A 26,659-nucleotide genomic window follows, 5' to 3' on the forward strand; every position below is an offset into this window, starting at 1 on the left:
TTTTCGCTCGTCTCCAGTCGCCATAGCAACTAGACGCTGTGACATCTGTTTCGGTGACCACGTGACCAAGACGCTTTGTCTACTCCGACTCGACGCACGGACACACAAAGGCCGAGCTTCACCCAGAGTAACGTAGACTTTAAATTTACAATCTGAAGTGCTGTTTAAAGTGTCTAACATTACTGTGTCTATTGGGGTTTTGTTGTGAAAGACTGAGCTGTATCTATCTACCTCTAAATTCTTTCACTCACACTTACACACTCTTTTTCACACACATCTGCACGTACACACACACATACACGCTCACATATCCACGTGTTCCTAGACAGAAACACACGACCACGTGCTGCTAAAGGCGTGTTCCTACACACACACACACACACACACACACACACCCCTCTTCTTACTACGCTATCCTTGGACCCACACACAAAGCCATTCTTAAAATCCCCTCTTATTCTTTCTTTCTCATCTCTCTCTCTTTTCCTTCTCTTTTACGTTTATTTTTGCTATATTCCTCATTGCGATCGTATATTGTTTTTGTTTATGCATATTTACTCCTGTGTGATTTAAACTAGTATATGTAACCAGTAGCTCGTTTGAATAAACTTTGTTAAATCATTTGAATTGAGATTGCCTGTTTGTTTCAATACTGAGTCCCTGAGTAGTGCAGATTTTTACCTCTTAACGCTCTACGATAAATTTTACTATTGGAAGAAATCTCAAATGGTCTAAAGCACTAAGATAATTATTTTCTTGTGGCCACAGAAAAGGAATTGTCTATCAGTGTTAAAGACGTGAGATTTCCGTTCAGATATTGTACGTTTTGTGTGCTGGACGTACAGTTCGTACAATAAATGAACATTCTTCGACTTATACCTAAAATTTCCCCAAATTGAACATATTCTACCCGTCTATATCAGTGAGTACTACAAGCAATTGTGTAACCTCTGATATAAGCCGAGGTTTTGACCAATTCCCTATTTGGGAATTCTTTAATTCATGTAAGCAACATATGCATAGTCACATTAATGCTAATTTGAGCTAATTAATTCCCTAACATAAGTCATTGTTGCTACAGCATGTTTGTGTAATAGTTGAGGGTATTTAGGAAGGTATAATGTATTACTTACTTATGAAATGAATTATTATTATTATTATTATTATTATTATTATTATTATTATTATTATTATTATTATTTTTAGTATGAATAATTAACTTTATTTTTTTTATTTTCAATTAGTGTCACACAAAACACTGCAGATGAAGTTCTCCAGAAGCTGATGCCTGTGATTACAGCAACTAGATCAGCTCGGTAAGTAACACTGAGACTTATCTACTAACTGTTTTTTAATATATATGTGTGAGAAATGTATTAAAAAAAATATATGCATTTATAATGTATGTATATGGTCATTTATATGTAGACTTTATTATATTCATTTACATTTAATTTAAATGTTGATACATTTATATTTAGTGAAAAAACTGATGTTTTCATTTGATCAGTTTTATATAATCTTTCTCCCTCACATAGAGACATAATATCTTAGAATAACAGTTAAACTTACTGATATATTGAATTCATTGTTTAAAAAAAGAGATATTGCACAAATTATAAACACAATTAAGAAAAGGAAAGATTTCTGTTTTGATCTGAGAGAGTGAAGAGTGTGTCATTGTTCTCTACAGGTTGATAAAGTGTGGTGTCACAGATGAAGGTTGTGCTGCTCTGGCTTCAGCTCTGAGATCAAACCCCTCACACCTGAGAACACTGAATCTGTCTGGGAATAAACTAGGAGACTCAGGAGTGAAGCTACTTTCTGCTTTCTGCTGGACTGGCGAATCCTCACTGTGAACTGGAGAAACTGTGGTAAGATCATACGTTACTCTCACATGAAACTGGCACTGTGAATTCATAAAGTATAACCAAAATGGAATAAAATGCTGGGAAATTACTATTATTTCATTAATTACAAGCAAAGCTATTAAAACAACATGATCAAATTCATCAAATTATTTTACGTCTGTTAATATGATGTAAGAGAATTAATATTTTAAAGTGTTTGCTCTATTTCTCCTGCCGCTGTGAGTTCATGTGTTTGATCTGTAAATGATTGAACACATGAGCTGCTCCTCATTAAGGTGATTCTGCAGTGCTGATACTCACACTGAAAAACACACTTTGACATTGTGATATACATTTAAAGGTACAATATGCAAGATTTTCTGCCGCTAGAGGGCGCTACATTCCAAACAACAACAATGGCGTAGCTTTATGACGATGTGAAGAAGCGTGGAATGATGGGAACTGTTGTTTTCAACTCCACCGTGGATGTATCAGTCAGATGGGAATCGAAAAATCATGTTCATGGATGAGATAAAGTTCTATTTTTATAAATGTTGCATTTAATGACATGCTTTTATTTCATTAAACTGAATTAACTGCAAGAAAAATAAGGTTTAATACTAAATTGGTTATCATAGATGTTACTGTATTTGTCGAATTCATTGTTGTGATAACGCTGCGCAGTTATCCATGTTCTAAACAATTGTTGTAAAAGTACATTCAAACATACCCACATCATTTGCCAAAATACTGATTAATCTTTATGTATAACACATGCTATATTTAACGAAGTTCAGATGTTATGGGAAGAAGGAGACAGGAACCAGCGAACATTCATGACACATTTTAAAGGGGGGGTGAAATGCTATTTCATGCATACTGAGTTTTTTACACTATTAAAGAGTAGGATTCCCATTAGAGATGCACCGATTACAATTTTCTGGGCCGATTCCGATTTCCGATTTTTCCTTAAGTTTGACCTGCCGATACCGATTTTAGCCGATTCCGATTTCATTTTTTCTAACCACTTTACAGCACACACAAATATTTATTTTATATATTTTCTGTAATAGAACATTTTACAATTTGCATAGTTCACACACATCTAAAGTGCAGTATTGTGGAAGAACCATTTCCTTTTCACATTCAATATCCAATAATTTTATATATGTATTTAGCAAACGAAACGCCTGTATGAAAACAGGGAATGGCAATAAAATAATATATAAATAAAAAATAAAATAAATATAGCCTTGCAGTATAAAGACATTTCTCAAAGCACACACACACAGGCCTATTGCAATCACTTGTACAAACTGAATAGTAAAACAAGTTTAAATGGGTACAAAATGTCAGTCTTTGTTTTCTTTTCTGACATAGCCTACTCCAGTTCTTGTTAAAACACACAAATTCTGTGCATTTTGGGCACTTTTTTTGTGAAACCCTATTTAGGCTACTTTCCATCAAAAGTGTGCTTTCCCTTTAATTGAGCGTGAGCAGTGCAGCAAATAGACTCGGCGTCGAAACACGCGCTTCACTGCTCGCGACGCTCCTACTTGAAGCTCACGCGCTGCTCCCGCTCCCGTTGTAAAAGCACTCATTGATTAACATGCACGCCGAAAAAAAAATACGCGCTTGCGGTCTGAACGGACGTAATTCACGAGGTTTTCTACATGTGCTCCGTGTGCACGTGTGATGCTGATGTTGCGCGATGTTAATCATGCGGCGCCCGAGTGCATTTGTCCGGCATAAAATCGGCATTTGTCAGACTGACCGGCCGGTCGCCGGTTACGGCCGATCACGTGAAAATCGGCCAATTCCGATCACCAGCCGATCAATCGGTGCATCTCTAATTCCCATGCTAAACATGGACAAAGTTTCAAAAATTAAGTTGTACGTTTGATGGAGTATTTCTGTTTCAAAAATACTCCTTCCGGTTTGTCACAAGTTTCGGAAAGTTTTTTTCGAGTATGGGCCTGTGTGACGTCAGATGGGGCGGAATTTCCTTATAGGGGTCCTAAGGGCACTTCTCCCGGAAGGGCGCGCACGCACCCGTAGACCAGAGCGAGAGAGCGAAAGCAGTACGCCCATCAAAGCGCTGTGCTCGGCTTTAGGGAAGTCTTCGGCCGCGCTCCACTCAAAGGACTTAAAGAAATAAACAATGTCACCAAAAGAAGTGTGTTTTTGGTTGCCATGGCAAGATAACCCTGCACAGATTCACGAACCCAGCGTTAAGGGACCAGTGGATGGAGTTTGTTTAAACAGAGCATCAACGGAGTTGTGCAAGTGTTCTTGTTTGTTCCCTGCATTTCGACGATGATTGTTTTATAAACAAGGCCCAGTTCGACGCTGGATTTGCAGATCGTCTAATGCTTAAGGATGGAGCAGTCCCAATAATAAAGGTTCACGGTCGTGCGTTTGAACCGCAGGCGGTGAGTAAAACTGCATCAAATGTCTGTGTGTTGTTAGCTATCGGCACGTAAGCACAGCAAGTAAACAACATGATCATGTATAGTTAATGTATCTATGGAGCATGCGATGTATGGTGTGTGTAAATACATTTGTTTAGCTGGCCACTGTAGGTGTCTGTTTGTTTATCGTAAAACCACACGCGCTCGTGATTCTTTAGCTCCGCCCACACGGCACGCCTCCAGCCGCTCGTTTTTTTCCGGAAAGACTCGGTACAGCCTATCTTTCTTTTATAAATATAATAAAACTAAAGACTTTTTGGAGATATGAAGGATGCAATACTACTCTATAGGTACTCAAGATTAACATGAGATTGACTGAAACTGAGTGTTTCACCTCCCCTTTAATGATAAAAATAAAACAAATACAAAACGAAAGTACAAGACAGTAGCCCCTCATGGACGACTGCTGTCACAATAAAACAAAACAAAACACAACACAAGTTCAGGCCTGTCCTCTCTCGCTCTTCACTGTCGTCGCTCCCCCTTTATGCTTCCGCTCCTCTGTGAGAGATACGAGACCGGTGCGTCGCGCAGGTGTCACTCATCAGTAATCACGCCACCGGCCTCGTGCCGCTCTCTCACGACCCTCGGCCTCGTCCTGCTCGCCACACTATATTTATTTACATGGCCATAAACACCAGACGTGATAAACAATGTCAATAAACTAAACACAAACCTAAAGCAATAATACCCGTACGTTGACGTTTACGTTTGTGGGACTTGTCTTTGTCAACAGAACCAGCTGCAATCGTACAGAATAATTGTGTTCCATAACGACTGCACGAAACAAGCTAACGTTTGTTGCTTGATAGACGCTACAACTACAACTTCCGCATTTGTCCAGGACTCCATGCAGTACGAGCGGAAACCGAGGGTAACGCAGATATGACATGATATATAGCATGTGTTATACATAAAGATTAATCCGTATTTTGGCAAATGATGTGGGTATGTTCGAATGTACTTTTACAACAATTGTTTAGAACATGGATAACTGCGCAGCGTTATCACAACAATGAATTCGACAAATACAGTAACATCTATGATAACCAATTTAGTATTAAACCTTACTTTTCTTGCGGTTAATTCATTTTAATGAAATAAAAGCATGTCATTAAATGCAACATTTATAAAAATAGAACTTTACCTCATCCATGAACAGGATTTTTCGATTCCCGTCTGATAGATTTACATCCACGGTGGAGTTGAAAACAACAGTTCCCATCATTCCACGCTTCTTCACATCATCATAAAGCTATGCCGTTGTTGTTGTTTGGAATGTAGCGCCCTCTAGTGGCAGAAAATCTTGCATATTGTACCTTTAATGATAAAAATAAAACAAATACTCCCGTACGTTGACGTTTACGTTTATGGGACTTGTCTTTGTCGACAGAACCAGCTGCAATCGTAAAGAATAATTGTGTTCCATAACGACTGCACAAAACAAGCTAAAGTTTGTTGCTTGATAGACGCAACAACTACAACTTCCGCATTTGTCCAGGACTCCACGCAGTACGAGCGGAAACCGAGGGTAACGCGGATATGACGCCATTGACTGGCGACTCCCAGCTCACCCCTGCTCACACGCCCCGTTTCCTTGGTTAAAATCGCAATTTTCTCACGATTTAAAATAGTTGGAAACATTTGGGATATTGTAAGTAATCAAAACACCCTTTAGGATTTGGTAGGAATTTCACTGTCAGCTGTAAAATCCTCCAGTTTCCCCCTGATATATAGTGAGAGTCATGGGCAGCTGACAGATGACAGTTGCTCGTCCCTCTCTCTCTCTCCTCTGTCTTGCTCTGCCACACACACTCCCTCTGTACAGAATTTGATCTTTTAACATGACTGTCTTAGTACATTAAAGGGGTCATATAATGGTACATGCACTTTTACAAGTTGATTGTTCTGAAATGTGTGTTGGCAGTGCCTGTACACAACCATAATATAATGATAAAAATCCATCCAGTGTTTTTTTTTTAATCTTCTTGTATGTTTTACCATCTCAAATCGAGCCGTCTGACCGTGTGACGTCACACGGACGGATGCCCCTCCCACGATTGTTAATTGACAGCAGCATTTCAACACAGACCCGCCCTGAGCGAGCTGTCATCATAGTCCGCCATTGTTGATACGCTGGAGCAGAATGGCGTCTAAGCAATTGTGGTGTTCTGTTCTTGGGTGTAATAACGAACACAGCAGTCATTTTGATGTTCCTAAATCCGAACCGCTGAAGATGCAGTGGCTGAGTTTTGTTTTCGAAGGGAATATTCCCCACGATCAACGTCAATGCTTTCATGTTTGTGCGAATCATTTCTCACCAGACTGCTTTATAAACGAGAACATTGAAAAAGGTATTAGCTTCTATCTGAGTATGTGTTGTTTATCTGCCTAATGACTGTCATAGTCTCACAGACTGGTTATTTTTTAAACAGATCAGTACAATTTTAGTGCTTCAGCCCTGACAGTTGTACCTAACACTGCATAGATAACGTTACGCATCACTGACAAGACTACATTTACCGAAAAAAAGTTTTTCATGACCGTTAGCTGTAACATCAATCTGTCAATAAACTAACGTATACATCAGTAAACACATAGCATTCGTATCTCACTACTCTACCCTGCCAGTACATACAAAGATAGATCAAAGTGACATTACGTTAACCAACCATTCAGAAACGTCCTGTTCGACCCTTAATTGTCGAACTTCTTCGGGGCCGTCATCTTGTTCTGGGTCCGACTCCAGTTCAAATTGATACGGTTGCACAAATGTGTCCTCAGAGACTCCTGCTGCCGTTCTTTCTCCAAAATATACCCTCAACTGTTGTCAAGGCAACATTCCACGTATGTTGTGTCAAAACGCCCCACAGAACAGAGGGGCGGGGTGAGCAAAGCACATTATCATTTAAAGACACATGCACTTAAATGGCGTGCTGAAAACAGAGCTGTTTTTGACCAGGTAAAATGAGTGTTTTCTTACAATACTAATGAGAATTTTTAATTAAAGTGTATTACAAACTTTTCATTTAGACCCTAAAGAATCATATTAACTTGTACAAAATTGGCATCATATGACCCCTTTAAGCCACGTGAAGCGGTTTTCACGTTATAAGCGTTAATGTCCTGTATTGGGGGCTGCTACTATTTGCTTCTGCTTTTCAAACGTAGAAGTATGATAAAGACATGATAAAGACATGATAGACTATATACATTTTATGTGGATAAAGGCATATTTTGTACATGACTACACGTCCTTAAAAGGCCTAGAAAATATATAGTTTTAACGACATAACATCTCGTTATAATAAGAAAAGATGTCGTTAAAATGACTTAACATCTTGTTATTACTACATAATTTGAGTGAAAAAAATATGTATGTGGCAGCAATACTGCCTTGAGATCAGGCTGAACTATTAGGCTGAGACTTCTGAATACATAATAAAAAAAAAAATACATAAATAGGCTGTTTAAAATTATTCCAGTTGTGGTTAAGAATCAGGGTGGACACACTGGAATGTAGAAGCTAAAAACTGCAGTGTAATGCCACAAAAGACACACAAAAAATCTGTAGTGTAAATGTATGACCACTTTTAAAAAAATAAAAGCTTTGACTTGACCATTTTGTCGTATTTTTGTGTTAATTGAATTAAACTAAAACCTTTTTATTTCTATTTATTTGACGTTTTGTTGGGAAAAATATTAGACAGATTCTTCTAAAAAAGGCTGAAATATATTTCACTTAAATATTACAGATTAAAAAACGAAAGAAAACGTGCTGAGTTTCAGTTCATTGTGGCGCGCTCCAAAGATCTATAAAGGAAACAGAGACATTCTGTTTGTTTTCGTTATTTTACAAAATCTAAATATCTTTTGTAAATGTATGAATTATGTCTTGCTTTTATCTGTATGACCATAAATTACGGAGTAAGAGTTTACTCTCTTGGAAGGAAAAAATCCAGTGGTCGCACCGCCGCCTCACGCGCGCGCGCACACACACACACACACACACACACACACACACACACACACACACACACACACACACACATACACACACACACACACACACAAAATCTTAAATTGCTAACTTGAAATAAAAATCATTATTAAAATAAAATACAGTCAACAAATATATAAAATGTTACACCACTCAATTTGAATAGTCTGTAATATAATCTGTGACGTTTGGCGTGACCACCGCCTCACTGTGCTGTTATATGGGAAAGATGATATTTTACACCAACAATGCCAAGTAAAAAGCTTAGCCTACATATTAGGCCTAATAGTTTAGCTTGATTCGCAAATAATGAAACATTTGGATTCGTGCCTAATGAGGAATGTAGGCTTTTTCACTTTAAATTAATTCGTTTGGCATCTTATTTAGTTTTATTTAAATAAAAAACCTGTTTCTTGCCTTGAATATACACTCACCTAAAGGATTATTAGGAACCTGTTCAATTTCTCATTAATGCAATTATCTAATCAACCAATCACATGGCAGTTGCTTCAATGCATTTAGGGGTGTGGTCCTGGTCAAGACAATCTCCTGAACTCCAAACTGAATGTCAGAATGGGAAAGAAAGGTGATTTAAGCAATTTTGAGCGTGGCATGGTTGTTGGTGCCAGACGGGCCGGTCTGAGTATTTCACAATCTGCTCAGTTACTGGGATTTTCACGCACAACCATTTCTAGGGTTTACAAAGAATGGTGTGAAAAGGGAAAAACATCCAGTATGCAGCATTCCTGTGGGCGAAAATGCCTTGTTGATGCTAGAGGTCAGAGGATAATGGGCCGACTGATTCAAGCTGATAGAAGAGCAACTTTGACTGAAATAACCACTTGTTACAACTGAGGTATGCAGCAAAGCATTTGTGAAGCCACAACACGCACAACCTTGAGGCGAATGGGCTACAACAGCAGAAGACCCCACCGGGTACCACTCATCTCCACTACAAATAGGAAAAAGAGGCTACAATTTGCACGAGCTCACCAAAATTGGACAGTTGAAGACTGGAAAAATGTTGCCTGGTCTGATGAGTCTCGATTTCTGTTGAGACATTCAGATGGTAGAGTCAGAATTTGGCGTAAACAGAATGAGAACATGGATCCATCATGCCTTGTTACCACTGTGCAGGCTGGTGGTGGTGGTGTAATGGTGTGGGGGATGTTTTCTTGGCACACTTTAGGCCCCTTAGTGCCAATTGGGCATTGTTTAAATGCCACGGCCTACCTGAGCATTGTTTCTGACCATGTCTATCCCTTTATGACCACCATGTACCCATCCTCTGATGGCTACTTCTAGCAGGATAATGCACCATGTCACAAAGCTCGAATCATTTCAAATTGGTTTCTTGAACATGACAATGAGTTCACTGTACTAAAATGGCCCCCACAGTCACCAGATCTTAACCCAATAGAGCATCTTTGGGATGTGGTGGAACGGGAGCTTCGTGCCTTGGATGTGCATCCCACAAATCTCCATCAACTGCAAGATGCTATCCTATCAATATGGGCCAACATTTCTAAAGAATGCTTTCAGCACCTTGTTGAATCAATGCCACGTAGAATTAAGGCAGTTCTGAAGGCGAAAGGGGGTCAAACACAGTATTAGTATGGTGTTCCTAATAATCCTTTAGGTGAGTGTATGTCCATAGAAGCTGACATGGCATTATACAAAGAAAAGAAAAGAGAGATATTATTATTAGTAATAGTATTATAGCCTAATTATTATTATTATTATTATTATAAACTAGGCTACAAAAAAAAAAAAAAAGTAAACATTTATGGTCATACAGAAAAAAGAAATATGAAAAAGGAATCTGTGAGATGTCTTCTTTTGTATGTGTCCACTTACAATCAAAACAAAACATTGTGCTTTTGTAAAATAAAGAAAATAAACAGGGTGTGCTTTCTGCCTCTCCATCTCGGTGATCTTTTTTTTTGAGCACGTCTATAAACTGAAACAAAACTCAGCGAATACTTGTCACACATTTATGAGCCATATATCTTTATAAACATTTAAGTGTGTACTTTTAAATGATCGGATTCAAACTGAAAACAAATATTCTCTGTTTAAGTAATTTGTATAAAACCAACAAGATCAAATGCTTGCTCATTAGTTTTAATGTGACCACGCCCACGCGCGCAAAAGAGATTGACATGCAGATCGTCCACGCCTCACACGAACGTGCTCGTTACCTCAAAACCAAAGCACCAAACTTCATCATTCCTCTGCTTTTCGTCGAGTTTGGGGGACACGCTGTGAGCTTACATTGGATTTACCTCAGAAGAAGAAGAACGCGATTTGAAGACAAGAAAGATGTAAGGTAAGAAATGGATTCTGAATTATATATTAGTGTTATTGTTGTATAAACTTCACATTGCAGTTGAACTGTTGCTATACTAAAATGTATGGAATCGACAGAAACATGTTGAAACATGAACTATAGACAGGCAGGCTACCTTTCAATGCGAAATTTATATTCATTTATGACACAAGGATGTTTTAAAAGCATGATATAAAATTAGGCTAGTTGTCAGGTTTCGTACAAACGAAGCAGGCAAGAAGGTAAGTTTGATATTTTAATAGCAGAATGGATCGGACACAGTGTGAAAGGTGAGTAAACAGGAAGTAGATAATTGGATGAAGCTTAACTGAATGATAACAAAGTCTCTCTTTCTCTTGCAGAAGCAGATGATGAAGATTCTCTGAAGATGGACTGAAGACAGGCTGAAGAAGATCGGGATCGACGGTAAGTATGCAGGTAGGTGAAGTAGAGAGTCTGTGTGTCATGAATAGACATGTATTGACATGTATTGACGGGACCAGACAAAGAGTGAGTGACTGAGTGCTGAATATAAAGGTGAGCTGCTGATGGGATCCAGGTGACGGTGATTACTACTTAGGAGAATGAGTGCAGGTATGCGCCAAGGAGGATTGTGGGGAGTGTAGTGCCGAGACAGATGAGGAAGACAGACGGTGGATGTGACACTAGTGTGAGTGTTTACTCTAATATGTTGAATATTATAATGTCCGGGTTTACTGTTAAATACTGTGTTTGTCATCATGCCTGATGAGTGAAATGTTTATGTCCTCTGGATTTACAGTGTAACTAACCACCAATGCAAGATTTTTTATTTGTATTATTTTATTTTATTTATTTATTTATATTTTTTTCTTTTACTTTTTTTTTCTTTTAATTATTTATTTATTTATTTATTTATTATCTTTATTTTTTGTATTGTATTGTGTTTGTCATCCAGGAGCAGGGGGCATCAGGGTGTGGGATCCCATGTAGGGGATAGGGATGGTGTGTTGTGGGGAGGTGAGGGGGAGTGTGAAAAAAAAAAAAAAAAGTGAGCGCTGTTTCATATTTATAATTATTGTTTCACATTGTGTACACTAGGGCTGAACGATACATCGAATTTTCATCGTCATCTCGATATGAACTCGCGCGATGAACACATCGCAACAGACAGCCTGACACGATGAATAATGCCTGGTTCAGATTACAAGATTTTTGTGTCTGTTATGATAGTCACTGTGTCAGATTACACGATTTTGACTCCTAAAATCTTGTCGTGTCGTGGACAAGAAACATGTCAGACTACACGTTGCTTTCCGACCAGTCATCGCGCGCCGTCACACGCACACATTCACTCGCACGCACACACACACACACACACACACACACATGCTCACTCGCGCACACACACACACACACACACACTCACTGTCCCTCGCTCGCTCGCTCACTCACTCGCACTCGCTCACTCACTCGCGCGCACACACACACTCACTGTTGCTCGCACTCTCGCGTAGGTTGTCGCCCACTATGACACACTTCATAGATACGAGATGAAACGAACGAATCTTGTGTCCCGACGCCCGTTGTAGTTTACGAATACCCACGACACCCTACGTCAAACGGATTGTGTCAAAATCGCGCTAAAATCATGTAATCTGAACCAGGCAGGTAATAAACGCTTGACCTATCACGCAAAGAACCTATTAAAGCACTAAGACATGGGAACAGTATAGCTAACATTCACATTTGAATATTTATCGCAAGTCATATCGTCATCGCAATATTAAACAATGTTATCGCACATCGCAGCTTTTCTTCATATCGTGCAGCCCTAGTGTACACTTTGTATGGTTGGTGCTCAATAAAACATATTTGAATAAATAAATAAATAAATAAATGTTCTTTTACATTTTTTTTTTTTTAAATACGGTGTTTGTGGATATCTGCTCAAACGTAAATATTTATAATATGGTAACAATAATGTTTCATAGTTTGGAGCGGCTCGATCGCTTCAGTAAATGTTCTTTGTTAGTTTGAGTCACTCGCGCTGTGCGTTTGAAAAGCAAAATGCACCAAACATTAGGCTTCATGTTTTTACTCCAATCTCATTTCATAACGTCATAACGATTGTAAACATTTGAAGTAACATATGATAATCAATATATTTTTCTCTAGTGTAGTTGTTACTGAAGTGTTCCTTTTTAATGATTGATAGGCCGCCTGCTATAGGCTATTGTTATTATTATTTTATGCAGCACGTAGCCTATGCCTTTTGTTGTTGTTGTTGTTGTTTTGTTTTTTACAGGGACCAGATGCCCCACTGATGAGTCCTGCTGACTTCAACATTCACATGCGTCTCTGTACATGAACATGGTAAAGTGAAAAATCAAACTCCTTGGAAATGACAGGTATGTACGTTTCAGGAATGGCACAAAGGTGTATGACTGGTTAAGTCTCTGTTTCTTTTTCAGTGTGTTAAATAATGTGCTTTTTTTGTCATTTGTTGTGTAATAATCATAATCTTTGGATTATGTTGTGTTGTAAATAAATCCAAACAATCAAAAAGCCATTCTTTTTTAAATCTCCTCATTCTTTGTGCAAGGTTCCTCATAATGATAGGGCCTGATAGCACCTGATAGGGCCATTAGGGGAGGGTCTTTGTCTTCCGAAGTTGTGAAACCAATCAATATTCATGATGTGTCCATGCCTACTCCCATAAAGCTTTCTTACACAAAACATGTCTTACAAATTTAAAATCGATATATTGTTTTATCTGAATGAGTAGTCAGGATAATTTTCAGATAGTTTTGGAGCAAATATTCCAGGCTATGTGATGCAATTTTTTAAAAGTCTTGTGAAGAAATAATCAGTATGGGTTTCATGACCTTATTTGTGACTTTTTTTTTTTCACATAAATGTCATTATCTCAAAACTACAGAAAAGAAAGTGCAGAGTGATCAAACAATAAAATTGGTAATATAGAGATGGAGGAGTGAGATGAAATTAGAGATGGGCTGAGAAATATGTAAGTCTTACAGTATGTCTGTTAGAAAAAAAAGTAAAGTCCTTAGATGTAGTATTCTGAATTCTCCAAAGATCGATTATATTAAGTTCAGTGATACATTTATTCAATCACTTAGAAGATGGGCTAGCTGTTGAATCAGGGTGAGATTTATCAAATGCAGGATATAAGACGGCATTAAAATCACCCCCCACCACTAAATGAAGCATTAGTTTCTTGTTAAATGACACGTGGCCTTTAATAGATCATGCTCTTGGGCACAATAAGCAAGCTAACAAAAGTATATTTTATTTAAGATGGATGGATGGATGGATGGATGGATGGATGGATGGAAGGATGGAAGGATGGATGGATGGATGGATGGATGGATGGATGAAGCGACGGAGGTGCGACTACAGTTTGGGAAACAGTCATGACTAGCTGGTTAATTTCTCCAATGATGCATCGTATGGTAGTTAATCAGCGAGTTACATAGTTGTGTGTGAAACACACCCTTAAATCCTTTGACAACCACCATGCAACCACTTAGCATCATATCAACCAGAGGACACCCTTGCAAGCCGAAATCATTAAAACTAGTGATCTATCTTCCAACTGCCCCACATTCACAGTCAAATAACCTTCAGACATTAAGGGTTTTTTAACTTTCAGCCAAGCTGGATGAACGTCCCTGTTCCTGCATGGACATCAGACTCTAAATCCAGAAGAGTTACAACATATGTGACATACTATAACTCAGAAGAGATGTGCACTCAGATGTGACTAATAAAATGCATGTAGTCATCATCATAAACGCTGTGTGTGTGGTAAAGTGTGGTAAACTTTTACATACATGCTACTGACATATTATTGTAGGCTAGCAGAGTTTGTGCTGAATACAGTGTAATCAGACTTTAGCCATGAAAATGTCACAAGTAACAGAAATAAGCACAAATGTCAGAGCATGTCAGAAAACCTCCAGGGCCCAGAGAACACCTCAGACCCCAGAGGGTTAAACACACCCGGGTCTGTCACACAACCTGCTTTCTGGAATAACCCCCTGGTTTTCTCCTTCTTGTCTTGCCCTCTGGATTTGTTTGTTTGTTTGGACTGATTTTCTGAGCTCTGACCTTCTGCCTGTTTTAATGGACTATGACTTTGGATTGTCTCTCAGTAAACTGTGTTTGGTTCCTCAATCGTTGTGCTCATTGTTGTCCACAACCAAATCACAACACACACACTGCCGTTCAACAGTTCTGGATCTGTAAGATTTGTAATGTTTTTAAAAGAAGTCTCTTCTGCTCACCAAGGGTGCATTTATTTGATTAAAAATAAAAAAATAAACAGTAATGTTATTAAATATTATGACAATTTAAAATAACTATTTTTTTATTTTAATATATTTTAAAATGTAATTTATTCCTGTGATCAAAGCTGAATTTCAGCATCATTACTCCAGTCTTCAGTGTCACATAATCCTTCAGAAATCATTCTAATATGATTATTTGATGCTCAAAAACCATTCTTTATTATTATCAATGTTGAAAACAGTCGTGTACAATTTTCTTTCAGTATTCTTTGATGAATAGAAAGTTACACTTTACTATATATTCATGTAGAAAAGAGCTGTTTTACATCAGAATAATGTTTCACAATATTACTGTTATTTTTTTATTTTTAATCAAATAAATGCAGCAGAAGAGACTTCTTTTAAAAACCTTCAAAATATTACCGATCCCAAACGTTTGACTGGTAGTGTATGCATGTATTGCTTTGGAATCCTCATTTGTCTCCACAACTGCATAATTACACCAGTTATCTGTAATATGATGGTGCACATAAAAACAACTCAGACTTAATACATGAATCCCTGAAGTACAGCAGATACCAATCTAACTGGCCATAAGAAATACTTAATATCTTAATATACAAGATTGTAAGCACTTACCATTGTCATGTGACTCGATTACATAATTTTCAAACTGTTGTGTAAAGTCATTCAAAAAATGAACGTGTGCACAAGAAGCAAGATGGGTGTTTATTACATAATTTTGTGTGTATTTGACCATTAAAATGGCACGAAGCGGAACACACTGTCAGGCGGCACAAGAAGCCATTGTGTGAGTGCCGATTTGAGTTCTCATGTGTTTTTAAATCATCAAGCACATCCCTTCCTTATTGTTCATTTATCCACACTTCTTAATCACTCTAAAGCTCAATTCGCTCAAAATGTTTACAAATACATTAAGCTCACACATGTACAGACACACACACACACACTAGGGGGGAACGATGCACCTATCTCCTGATTCGATATTATCACGATACTTGGGTGCCGATACAATATGTATTGCGATTTTTAAAAATTGTGATTTGCGGTTGTTTCTATCAAAAGCTGATTTACTCTATTTTCGCTACCGTAGACATCAGTGTTTATATTTGAACTTTAAACTTTTATCCCAGTACTTATATTTAAGCTGTTTCATGACAACTCTCTCCAGGTCAGCGGCAGCGCCAATACAGATTTATAATGTTGCGATATTATTTTTCCAAAGGTTAAATAGACAGATGAATTTGAAGAAGATTGTGTGTGTGTTTGAATGGAGATCACAGTATTTTAAAGATGAATCGTGCAGCTCTACTGTCTTATCTCTCTCTCAGCATATGAGCAGCGCGAGGGCTTTCAGTGCTTTCAGTCTCACGTCTCTTCCACACGTCCACTTGAAATGGATATTACGACACTCATAGATAACGACACATTTCAGCTTCTGTTGGAGCAAAGGTGGCTAACTTCTGCCAACCTCGTATAGAAGCAAGGACAAAACTAAAGCAATTTAATTTGAATCAATATTGATTCTGGAATTGAAAAAAAAAAAACTATTTTAAAACTGTGAACCAAAAACATTTTTCTCCCAGTCCTAACACACAAGTTCCTTAAAATGTTTACACACACACACACACACTCTCACACACACACACACACACACACACACACACACACACACAATAACACACACACGTTGGGTTTCCATGTTTTATATGGATTTTCCATAGAAATAATGTTTTTTATCCTGTACAAACTGTATATTGAATCCCCTAATCATAACCGATGTAATTTAACAATTTTATTTTTTAAGTGTCATGTTTATCTCTGGATATAGGCTTAATGTGTGTCATTGTTCTCTACAGGTTGAAGGATTGTGGTGTGACAGATGAAGGTTGTGCTGCTCTGGCTTCAGCTCTGAGATCAAACCCCTCACACCTGAGAGATCTGAGTCTGTCTGGGAATAAACTAGGAGACTCAGGAGTGAAGCTGTTCTCTGCTGGACTGGAGAATCCTCACTGTAAACTGGAGATACTGTGGTAAGATCATACGTGACTCTCCAAAACTGTAACTGTGAATTCTTAAAGTATAATCAAAATGGAATAAAATGCATGGAAATAACTAATATTTCATTAATTACAAGCAAAGCTGTTAAAACAACATGATCAAATTCATCAAATTATTTTACGTCTGTTAATATGATGTAAAAGAATTAATATTTTTAAAGCGTTTACTCTATTTCTCCTGCTGCTGTGAGTTCATGTGTTTGATCTGTAAATGATTGAACACATGAGCTTCTCCTTATTAAGGTGATTCTGCAGTGCTGATAGTCACACTGAAAAACACACTCTGACATCATGATATACATTTAACACCCTTTACTTTAAACACACTCAATCTCAGCACAGTCAGGATTAACACAGTCTATTCATTTTAATTTTAGGGGGAAACTGAAGACTGTAGAGATTTTTCTCCAGGTTTAAAGTCTACATCTTGTCAATGTCACAGATTATGACATGGAGAAACACTATAGTACATCGAGGACACGTCAGTGTCTGTATTAGTAATGAGACTGCGTGTTCTTATCCTATGAGAAGACATTTTTCTTATTCATGACAGCACATGGTGTTTTTCTATGACAGACGCTTCAAACTGTAAAATCAAACAGTAGTTTAGAGAGGCGTTCATGGGTCGCAAGTGTGTGTGTCCATGGTGCAAGAGTTGAGTATGTTGCAGGCTTCCCCCGTGATGCTGTTAGGGCTAGACTCACTGCGGACGTTTGGTTGGCCAGAAACTACAGACACAATCAAACTGTGTGTGTGTAACAAGCATTTTTCTGAGGAGAGCTACGAGAATTTCTATCTTCTCTGTCACTATCCATCTTTATTGTCAGTGTCCTGAAGGTACGTAGATTTGTGATCTATGCAACCAGTTTTTATGACATTTGTATGAAAAAATTATTATCATATATACGCATTTATAGTGAATGTATATAAACATTTATACTGTTAAAGGGAAAATACAGATTGTGTTCAATGATTTGGTAGGAATTTCACTGTCAGCTGTAAAATCCTCCAGTTTCCCCCTGATATGTAGAGAGAGCCGACATGGGCCGCTGACAGTTACTCGTCCCTCTCTCTCTCTCTCTCTCTCTCTCTCCTCTGTCTTGCTCTGCCACACACACTCCCTCTCTTCTTCTCACAGCCGCATACACACATTTAAGAAGATTTTTCAGAATGATTGTGAGGTAGACTTGAGCTGAAGAGGGGTTTTCATGACTCCTTTATTGTTCATTACATTAACCTCTTCTTTTACAATTTTTCTATATTTTTATGTGATTATATAGTTTTAATTTGTTATATCAGCTTTTATATAATCACTGAAAAAAATGTGTCGGATCAAAGTAAAAAATTACAAAAAATTACTTCAACTTATTACAAGTAATCGATTAACTTTTTCTCAAGTGGGGGGGGGGGGTTGATCTTAATGCTATGGAATCGTGCTGACCATCACGAAAAGAGAGAGAGAGAGAGAACGCACATAGTACGTACATCTACTGTGTTTACGGGTGAAATATCTCTGTGTTTATTTGGCCGTTTAGGCGCGCAACCGAAGACAAAGGCTACTTTGCTTGTCCGTGTTGCGCTCGAAGCGCGCACAGCATCCTGTCAGTATAATTCAGTTCTCTTTCACGACTTATCGTGCTTTTAATATTTCTTTTCAATATAAAGCACATCTTGCTCTTTTCTTTCTCTCTCATTCATGTTTTGTTATAATAACTTCAAACAAAATCGTCAACTGAAATCTGCGTGGATTATCAAAAATACAACACATTTATAGGACATAAAGGGTCTTTGTGGCAAAAGTGAAAGTAGGCTACCAGTGGCCAGCAGGTGAAATGTTTCGAAATGTCTCTTTGCACAGCAAAGCACCCGTTTCAATAAAAGGATATATTATAGTTTATATAGCCTACTTTTACATTTTCGCTGCTGTTCTAAAATGATTTTCGCCATTACCTTAAACAAGCTGCAGCTGCTTGAATCCCAGTGCAGGAGCTGTAGGTTACAACTTACCACAGAAACGTAAGTGGTTAGTTGATTGCTGTGGTGACTTGTGAGTCGTGACACTCGCCAACAGCACTGAACACGCACTTTTGCCGGTACAACTTGAATATTATTATTATCATAAACTTTTCATTACCTTCGGTAGGCTGTACAACAAGGGAATTGTAATTGGCTGCTTTTTCTGCAGAGCCGATCTCTCTTGATGTCTTGATGTTATCTGTTTAATCCTGCTATCTGACCCTGTCTTGACTAGGTCTCACTTGTAAAAGAGGTTTTAACCTCAATGTGACTTTCCTAGTTAAATAAAGGTTTAAAAAAAAAAAAAAAAAAGTGTCTTAATTTTTTTTATCGTTTGTTGGTTAAGGGTGAGACCTCGTGAGCCACATGATTTTTGCCAAAGAGCCAGGTGTGGCTCGCGAGCCATAGGTTCCCAATCACTGGTGTACACGAATCAATAGATTAAATTACGTGACCTTTCAGAAACTGCCGTGAGACTGGGCTGGTCTAACAGGGTGGGGGGCGTGGCATCACGATGGTGGCTCTCCATCATAGTCCATCGGCACAACCCTAGAACAAAATTATAAACTTATAAAAAATACCCTAACCCTAACTATTAGGCAGAGACTTCTGAATACATAATACAAATTAGGGCTGCACGATGTATCGTTTTAGCGATGTGCGCATCCACTATAGTCACATCGTAGGATGTGCGATGTCAAGAATAGGTATCATAGTTGAACTGTGATTCATGATCCGTACAGGCCAGCAGCTCCCTGGCCCGTAACACTTGTGATTTGTGGATTAATTGCAAAGTTTAACCATCATATAGTGAAAGTTTTTCATTTGCATTTGTTTTTAAGTCCTGTCAGTTTAAAAATCAAGTGCAAGAAGACTGGAACTTGCACTCTGTTTTCTGTGTGCGCACACAGAGCTGGGCAGACACACAGTCCAGTGCTCTTTCTCTTATTTTTGAGCTTGAACGGACACGAGAATCTAAATTAAGTCAGAATGCCCGTCTCGGTGAATATCCTCATAAACACAGTAGGTTCTGTGTTGTAAACAATGAGAAAGAAAACGGATGCATATCATTCATTAAATTGGATCCGTGCATTCGTCTTAATGTACCCTATAATATACTTGCAGGGAGTAGTGGGAACTTTCGGCACATATCCGGGCCGAGGTCTCAGTGTCACCTGAGAGTCAGCTGGCTTGAATTCCAGGCACGATTCGTCTACCGAGAAAGCGTGCAGGTCCCCTACCCTCTTGATAGAAGCCAGTGCAAGCAAGAGAACTGTCTTGAGAGACAGATTTTTTAACTCCACTGTCCGCAGGGGCTCAAAGGGAGGTCTCTGAAGTGCTGTTAACACCAGAGATAGGTCCCAAGAAGGTATGGAAGAGATGCGAGGAGGGCTCAGGGGGATGGGCCAGGGAGGGGCTGAGGAGAGGAGTTCGGAGAACCAGGTCCGGTTGGGCCAATAAGGGGCAACTAGCAAGACCTGCTCCTCTTCCTCCCTGACTCTGCACAGTAACTGTGGAATTAGGCTCACCAGGGTAAACACATACTTGCATAGACCCATCGGCCAGCTGTGTGCCAGTGCATCCACACCGAGAGAGTCCTTGGTTAGTGAATAAAACATCTGGCAGTGGGTCGTTTCTGGAGAGGCAAACAGGTCTACATGTGCGGCCCCGAAGCGATCCCAGATCAGTTGAACCAACTGGGGGTGGAGTCGCCATTCTGTAGGCTTTATTTGTTGTCGTGAGAGCCTGTCGGCGGCACGATTGAGCAGACCTGGAATATGAATGGCATGAAGCGACCTCAGAGGCTTCTGACTCCACCAAAGGAGGAGACGGGCGAGTTGTGTCAGATGATGTGAACGTGCACCACCTTGCTTGTTGATGTACGACACGGTCGTGGTATTGTCCGATCTGACCAGTACATGCTTGCCGAGCAGCGGCGTTTTGAGGCGTCTCAAAGCAAGTAGTACCACTAACAACTCGAGGCAATTGATATGCCAATGCAGCTGAGGACCTTTCCAGCGTCCTGCTACTGCATACCCGTCGTGAGTGGTCCCCCAAACTGTCTTGGAGGCATCTGTGAACACCACCGCATGCCTGGACGCTTGTATCATGGACACACTGGACCGGAGAAACACAGCGTCTGACCAAGGTTGGAAGGTTTTCCGGCAAGTTTGAGAAATCGCAACCGGGAACCTGCCGTCTTTCCACGCCCTCCATGGGACCCGGCTAAGAAGCCAATGCTGAAGTGGTCTCATATGTAACAACCCCACCGGCGTGACTGCCGCTGCGGAAGCCATATGCCCCAGGAGCCTCTGAAAGTATTTCAGTGGAACTACCTTCCTGCTCTTGAACGTATCCAAGCAGCTCAGCATCGACTAAGCACGATCCTCTGTTAGACGTGCCGTCTTTTTGACTGAGTCCAACTCCATACCGAGAAAAAAGATGCTCTGCCCGGGGGTGAGCGTGCTCTTTTCCCAGTTGACCTGAAGACCCAACAGACTGATATGCTGGAGCAGCAAGTCTCTGTGTTCGCACAACTGTTCCCGCGACTGAGCCAGTAGGCCAGTCGTCGGGGTAGTTGAGGACACGAATGCCCTGTTCTCTCAAGAGAGAAATGGCCGCCTCCGCGAGCTTCGTAAAGACGTGGGGGGACAGAGACAGTCCAAAGGGTAGGACTTTGTACTGATACGCCCGACCCTTGAACGCGAACCTCAGGAATGGCCTGTGTCGTGGCAGGATGGAGACATGAAAGTACGCGTCCTTCAGGTGTGCCGCTGCAAACCAATCTCCTGGAAGGACACATCTACATATGTCCTTGAGTACTATCATCTTGAACGGGACCTTGTAAAGGGCCCGATTCAAGATGCGTAGGTCCAAGATTGGTCTTAATCCACCTCCTTTCTTTGGCACAATGAAGTAAAGGCTGTAAAACCCTCGCTTCATGTTGGCTACAGACACCAGTTCTATTGCATCCTTCGCCAGCAGGACAGCAATTTCCGCACGCAAGATTGGGGCAGATCTGCTCTTCACAACCGTGGAGCGAACGCCAGCGAATCTGGGTGGGTGCCGGTGGAATTGAATTGTGTAGCCGCGTGCAATGGTGCTCAGGAGCCAGCTGGATGGTCTGCAAAGGTCTTTCCCGGCTTGCAGAAACCGTACCGGGGGGCTCGTGGCACCACTGACGTACCAGGAGGAGTGCAGCGAAGTGGAGGGCAGGGACCCAACCTGGAGGGCCCTAAGGCGGTCCGGAGGGGGGTCTGTGTACGTATCACACGAACCTGCCTCCACTTGGTGGCATTGAGTACGGGAGGTGGAAAACCTGGGTCCTTGAACCGTTCTCTTCTGCCAACTGGCGACACAAGAGGGGATTGAGCCAGGCCAGACTGATCTGGGGTGTCTGATAATCTGAACATCTTGAAACCCAGGTTTGAGAATTTTTGTCCCTTTGGCGATTCGGAAACCACTGTACTCCGGAGAGACAATGGTGGAACAACAACCACCAGAGAAACTTTCGTCCCCAACCCTGGGTGGCCTGTATCAGGGACGCTTACTCTTGCCTCCTGGACTGGCAAGATCTGACACAGGCTGGGCAGCCTGCCTACAGCTAGCTCTATGCTGAGGCCCGAGCTGTGGCGGGGGCCTAACAGGCTGAGCTGCCTTAGGGGGGCGCCCTCGGCGACGTGCTGGTTGAGTGACTGCTAGCGGCGACGGGGTGAGATGCTCACCAGGCCGTCGCGGCAGGGTGTGTCGGGCTTCCTCCACCTGCGACTGAGGTACAGAAGGCTGTTGGGCACCACCCACTGTAGCGTCGCTGAACAATTTTTGGGGAGTCTAGAATCTGAACCTTGTCTGCATCCTCCATATCAACCAGACCGAGCCAATGATCTCGCTGCTGAACCACCAGAGTGGAGTGGGCAGAGCCCGACCCGCTCCAAGAAACCAATCATCCAGCCGAGACTGAGCGGGCCCGGGCGGAGGATTCCACTCGAGCCCGACAGCCTCTGCGGCCCGTATCAGCATAGCTGACGACTGTGGATCTGACTCAGGCCATGCTGTACAACCCAGGGCGGACAGCACGGGGGACTCGTCCCCAACAGTATACAGCTCGCCCTCAAATGTAGTGGTCGGCATCCTATCCCCCTGGTGAATTTCCAATGGAACGTCTAATTCACCCATTACAGATGAATCAGTGCGCTCAACACTAGAATCCAAAGGTATTGATGTGAAGGAGTTGTGATGAGTCTACGGGGAATAATCTCCGGGCGGAGCCTCAAACACAACTCTGCGATCACCTGACTCACACCACCCGCGAGGGAGTGGCGTAAAATCAGGGACTCTACATTCGTGAGCGAATGAGAGTCTAGATCTCAACACCAAGATAGGCATATTTTCACACAGAAAACATGCACCATCCACAAAAGCTGCCTCAGCTTGTTGTATGTCCAAACACAGAACACAGAAATTGTGACCATCACAGAGGGCTAGGGAACGACCACATCCAGCAGCGAACAGGTGGAAAGACATCCTTTTTCTGGAGAAGAAAGATGAAAAACTCATCCGTGTTTACTTCCTTGGAATAACGCCCTTCACCAGTGCTGGAGCACACAGGGATGTCCGCAGCGACACTGACGGGAAACCCCGTCAGTGAAGCACTCACTTTCCTTGCCCTTAAAACAACCTTCAGCCAACCAACACAAAGGTTGCTGTGAGAACAGCAGTTAAGAGATTCAGAAGCTCGCGATCACCGCTGCCACACGCTGTAACGTCAGCGCTGGGAGAGCTTCCAACAGAAGTGCCGACACACACAGGCTTGTTATTAAAGTACACTTTCAGAGATATCAACATAACAACCGATCGGCTCCGAAGCAAAAAGAATGAATGGTGGGTGCATCCACTTCCCTGTTATACCCGCGCTGCAGGGTGGGGCGTGGATTACGCACCTGCCAAAGCTCATTTGGCTTGATTTGTAGGGATGCGGCTCCGATACTGCCATTTTTGCAGGATCAGGTATCGGTCAGATGAGGCCGATCCAAATCCGATATTGTGTGTATACTATTGTGTTATTTTTAAGCCCCATAAAAGGCACACAAACATTATAAAGCACCATAAGTTTTCGTGCACAATATTATAAGTGTTCTGAAGCCATTATATAATATAATGTGAGATAGAAATTTCTAAACATAATAATAAATGTTTCCCTCAGCTGTGGCTGTCAATCATTCTTCATTCAGCATTCAAACAGCGCGTCACGTTCGGTTATGACAGTTAACACAATGAAACTCTCTCCAAGATGATTCAATGTTACTATTATTATACTTGATCTGTAGATAAAGGTCTATGGTTTTGCATAAAACAACTTTATCTTGCCGGACTTTATTGCTGTACCTTAATCATGTTACTTTCTACCGGGTGTCAAGTCAGATTTGTTCTTCATGCGCACAGTAACTGACATTTAAAACTGTTAAAAGAAAATGCTGAATAGACTATTGCATAGATAGATACTGTATAATACACTACGCATCAATATGTATTTTCTTTGTGCTTTAACCCTCTGGGGTCTGAGGTGTTTTTGGGGTCCTTGAGATGTTCTGACATGCCCTGACATTTGTGCTTTTTTCAGTTGCTTATAAACATATTAATGGCAAAGGTGTAATTACACTCTATTTAGCACAAACATGGCTACCATAATATGTGAGCAACATGTATGTACATGTTGTACAGTTTGAATATCGCCTACATTGGAACAAACACAATATCTTAGTTGATTATTTTTGACAAAACATATATATATACAGGTGCTGGTCATATAATTAGAATATCATCAAAAAGTTGATTTATTTCAGTAATTCCGTTAAAAAAGTGAAACTTGTATATTATATAGACTCATTACATGCAAAGTGAGATATCTCAAGCCTTTATTTGTTATAATTTTGATGATTATGGCTTACAGCTTGTGAAAACCACAAAATCAAAATCTCAGAAAATTAGAATATTACATGAAATCACACAGTAATTACACAGTAATCCCATGGTCATTGAACCAGGTTTTGGTTCTTTTGGCAGTGTGGGCAGGTGCAAATCCTGCTATTCATTTTGAAACAGTATTTTTGCCAGCTGTAGTAGCTCCACAACAGCGCGCATCTGTGCATTCATTCATTCACGCACAGAAACGCGATTCATATTTAAACAGTCTTTTTGCGTGTACAGACACTTGCGATTAGAACAAAGCAAATATAGAACTGACCTATTCCTCACCCGGATCTGTTTGCTCCTCGAAATGAAACTTCCAGAACTTCTGAGGTAAATTTTCCAGGATTATTATCAAGATAGTATTTTTCCTCACAGCGTCGTAAAGTGCATGAGTCTGAAAGTGAACTTGCAGTGTGTGTTATCCAGCTGATGTGGGCGTTTCACAGGATTGCAGGATCGCCTCACATTTGCGTTTGAATAGCGCGCGCTCTCCGTGGGCGGAGTCAAATTAAAACATAATGAGTTGAGATGAGAACGACTGACATCTCTCTCTTTTCATACAAATTACATAAACTGAGAATATTTGTTTTTTATAAAAATTACTTCATTAAAAAGAAGAGAATTCAAGCTTCATGCCTGTGTGCCTGTGTGACTGTTTGACTGAGTATTCGCTGAGTAACGCCCGTTTCACACATACTCCGTGTGCAGTACGTGTGCGGTCCGTGTTGCGGTGCGTGTGCGGTGCAGGAGCAGCACGCACAATAGTGCTTTCACATATGCTGCGTTTGCAGTGCGGAACTGATCCGCGGCTGTAGCCACAAACACATAGACCTACTCATTATTTTTATTTCAAATCAAGAAGTTATCAGCAACTTTTTTTTAAAAAGTTTTAGGATTCTCTTTGTACACATCCTCCCTTGTCTGTCTTGGCATCGCTCTATCTTTTTGAGCTGACTAATATAAACGCCAACGAGGAGGAGAAAGAAGCGTCGACAGATCAAACAATTGTCTTTAGAATATGTTTTTGTTTTCTTTGTTAGGCTAGTTGTTGTCCGTGCTGTTATATTTCGTTCACTGGATGGAATGTTCGTTATTATTGTGAGTCTTTGTGACTTCTGTTGTGAGTGAGTAAATAAATAATTGCATTGATTCCGCCGTTTACTTGTTCTTGTTTTGGATCTCTTCTCTCAGAGTTGATATTTTTATGAGAGGTCGTAACACAACGTATTATTCAATACATTACTTCTAGATTATATATTAAGTTGCTCAAGCAGTGGTAAAATATTGAACCATGTAGCTACTTATATTAAAATTGCATCCATTTTAAATTAAAACTTAATTTACAAAAACAGCAGATTCATACCTTTTCTATTTAAATCGTTATACAAAGTCTTGCATGTCACAACTAACTTGTTTTTCCACCTCCACGAATGAGACGAGTGTTGTTCTGTTGCCTTGTTGAAGTAAATTGTAGTTTTCTTTGCTTTACCTCGTCTTAAAATAAAAAGATGACTGTGAAAAATGGTACTATTTAATTAAATGCATTCATGGTAAGATTACTAGCCTACATTTTATTTAATTAAATGCATTTATGGTGAAATTATTACATTTTCATGTCAATCTGTGTGCATTTTAAACACGAACCATGCT

General features: G+C 40.2%; 1 pseudogene across 1 annotated transcript in view; it reads left to right on the forward strand.

The window, feature by feature from the left end:
- LOC307172571 (protein NLRC3-like) overlaps nt 1–26,659 on the forward strand; it is a 117,293-nt pseudogene that overhangs the window by 37,970 nt on the left and 52,664 nt on the right. Inside the window, exons 7-9 of the transcript in view lie at nt 1,245–1,316; nt 1,694–1,874; nt 16,823–16,996. The product of the transcript in view is annotated as a protein NLRC3-like (transcript). The remainder of the gene's footprint in view (nt 1–1,244; nt 1,317–1,693; nt 1,875–16,822; nt 16,997–26,659) is intronic.

This window comes from Squalius cephalus (genome assembly GCF_949319135.1).
Source record: "Squalius cephalus genome assembly, chromosome: 15".
Classification (NCBI taxonomy): Eukaryota; Metazoa; Chordata; class Actinopteri; order Cypriniformes; family Leuciscidae; genus Squalius; species Squalius cephalus.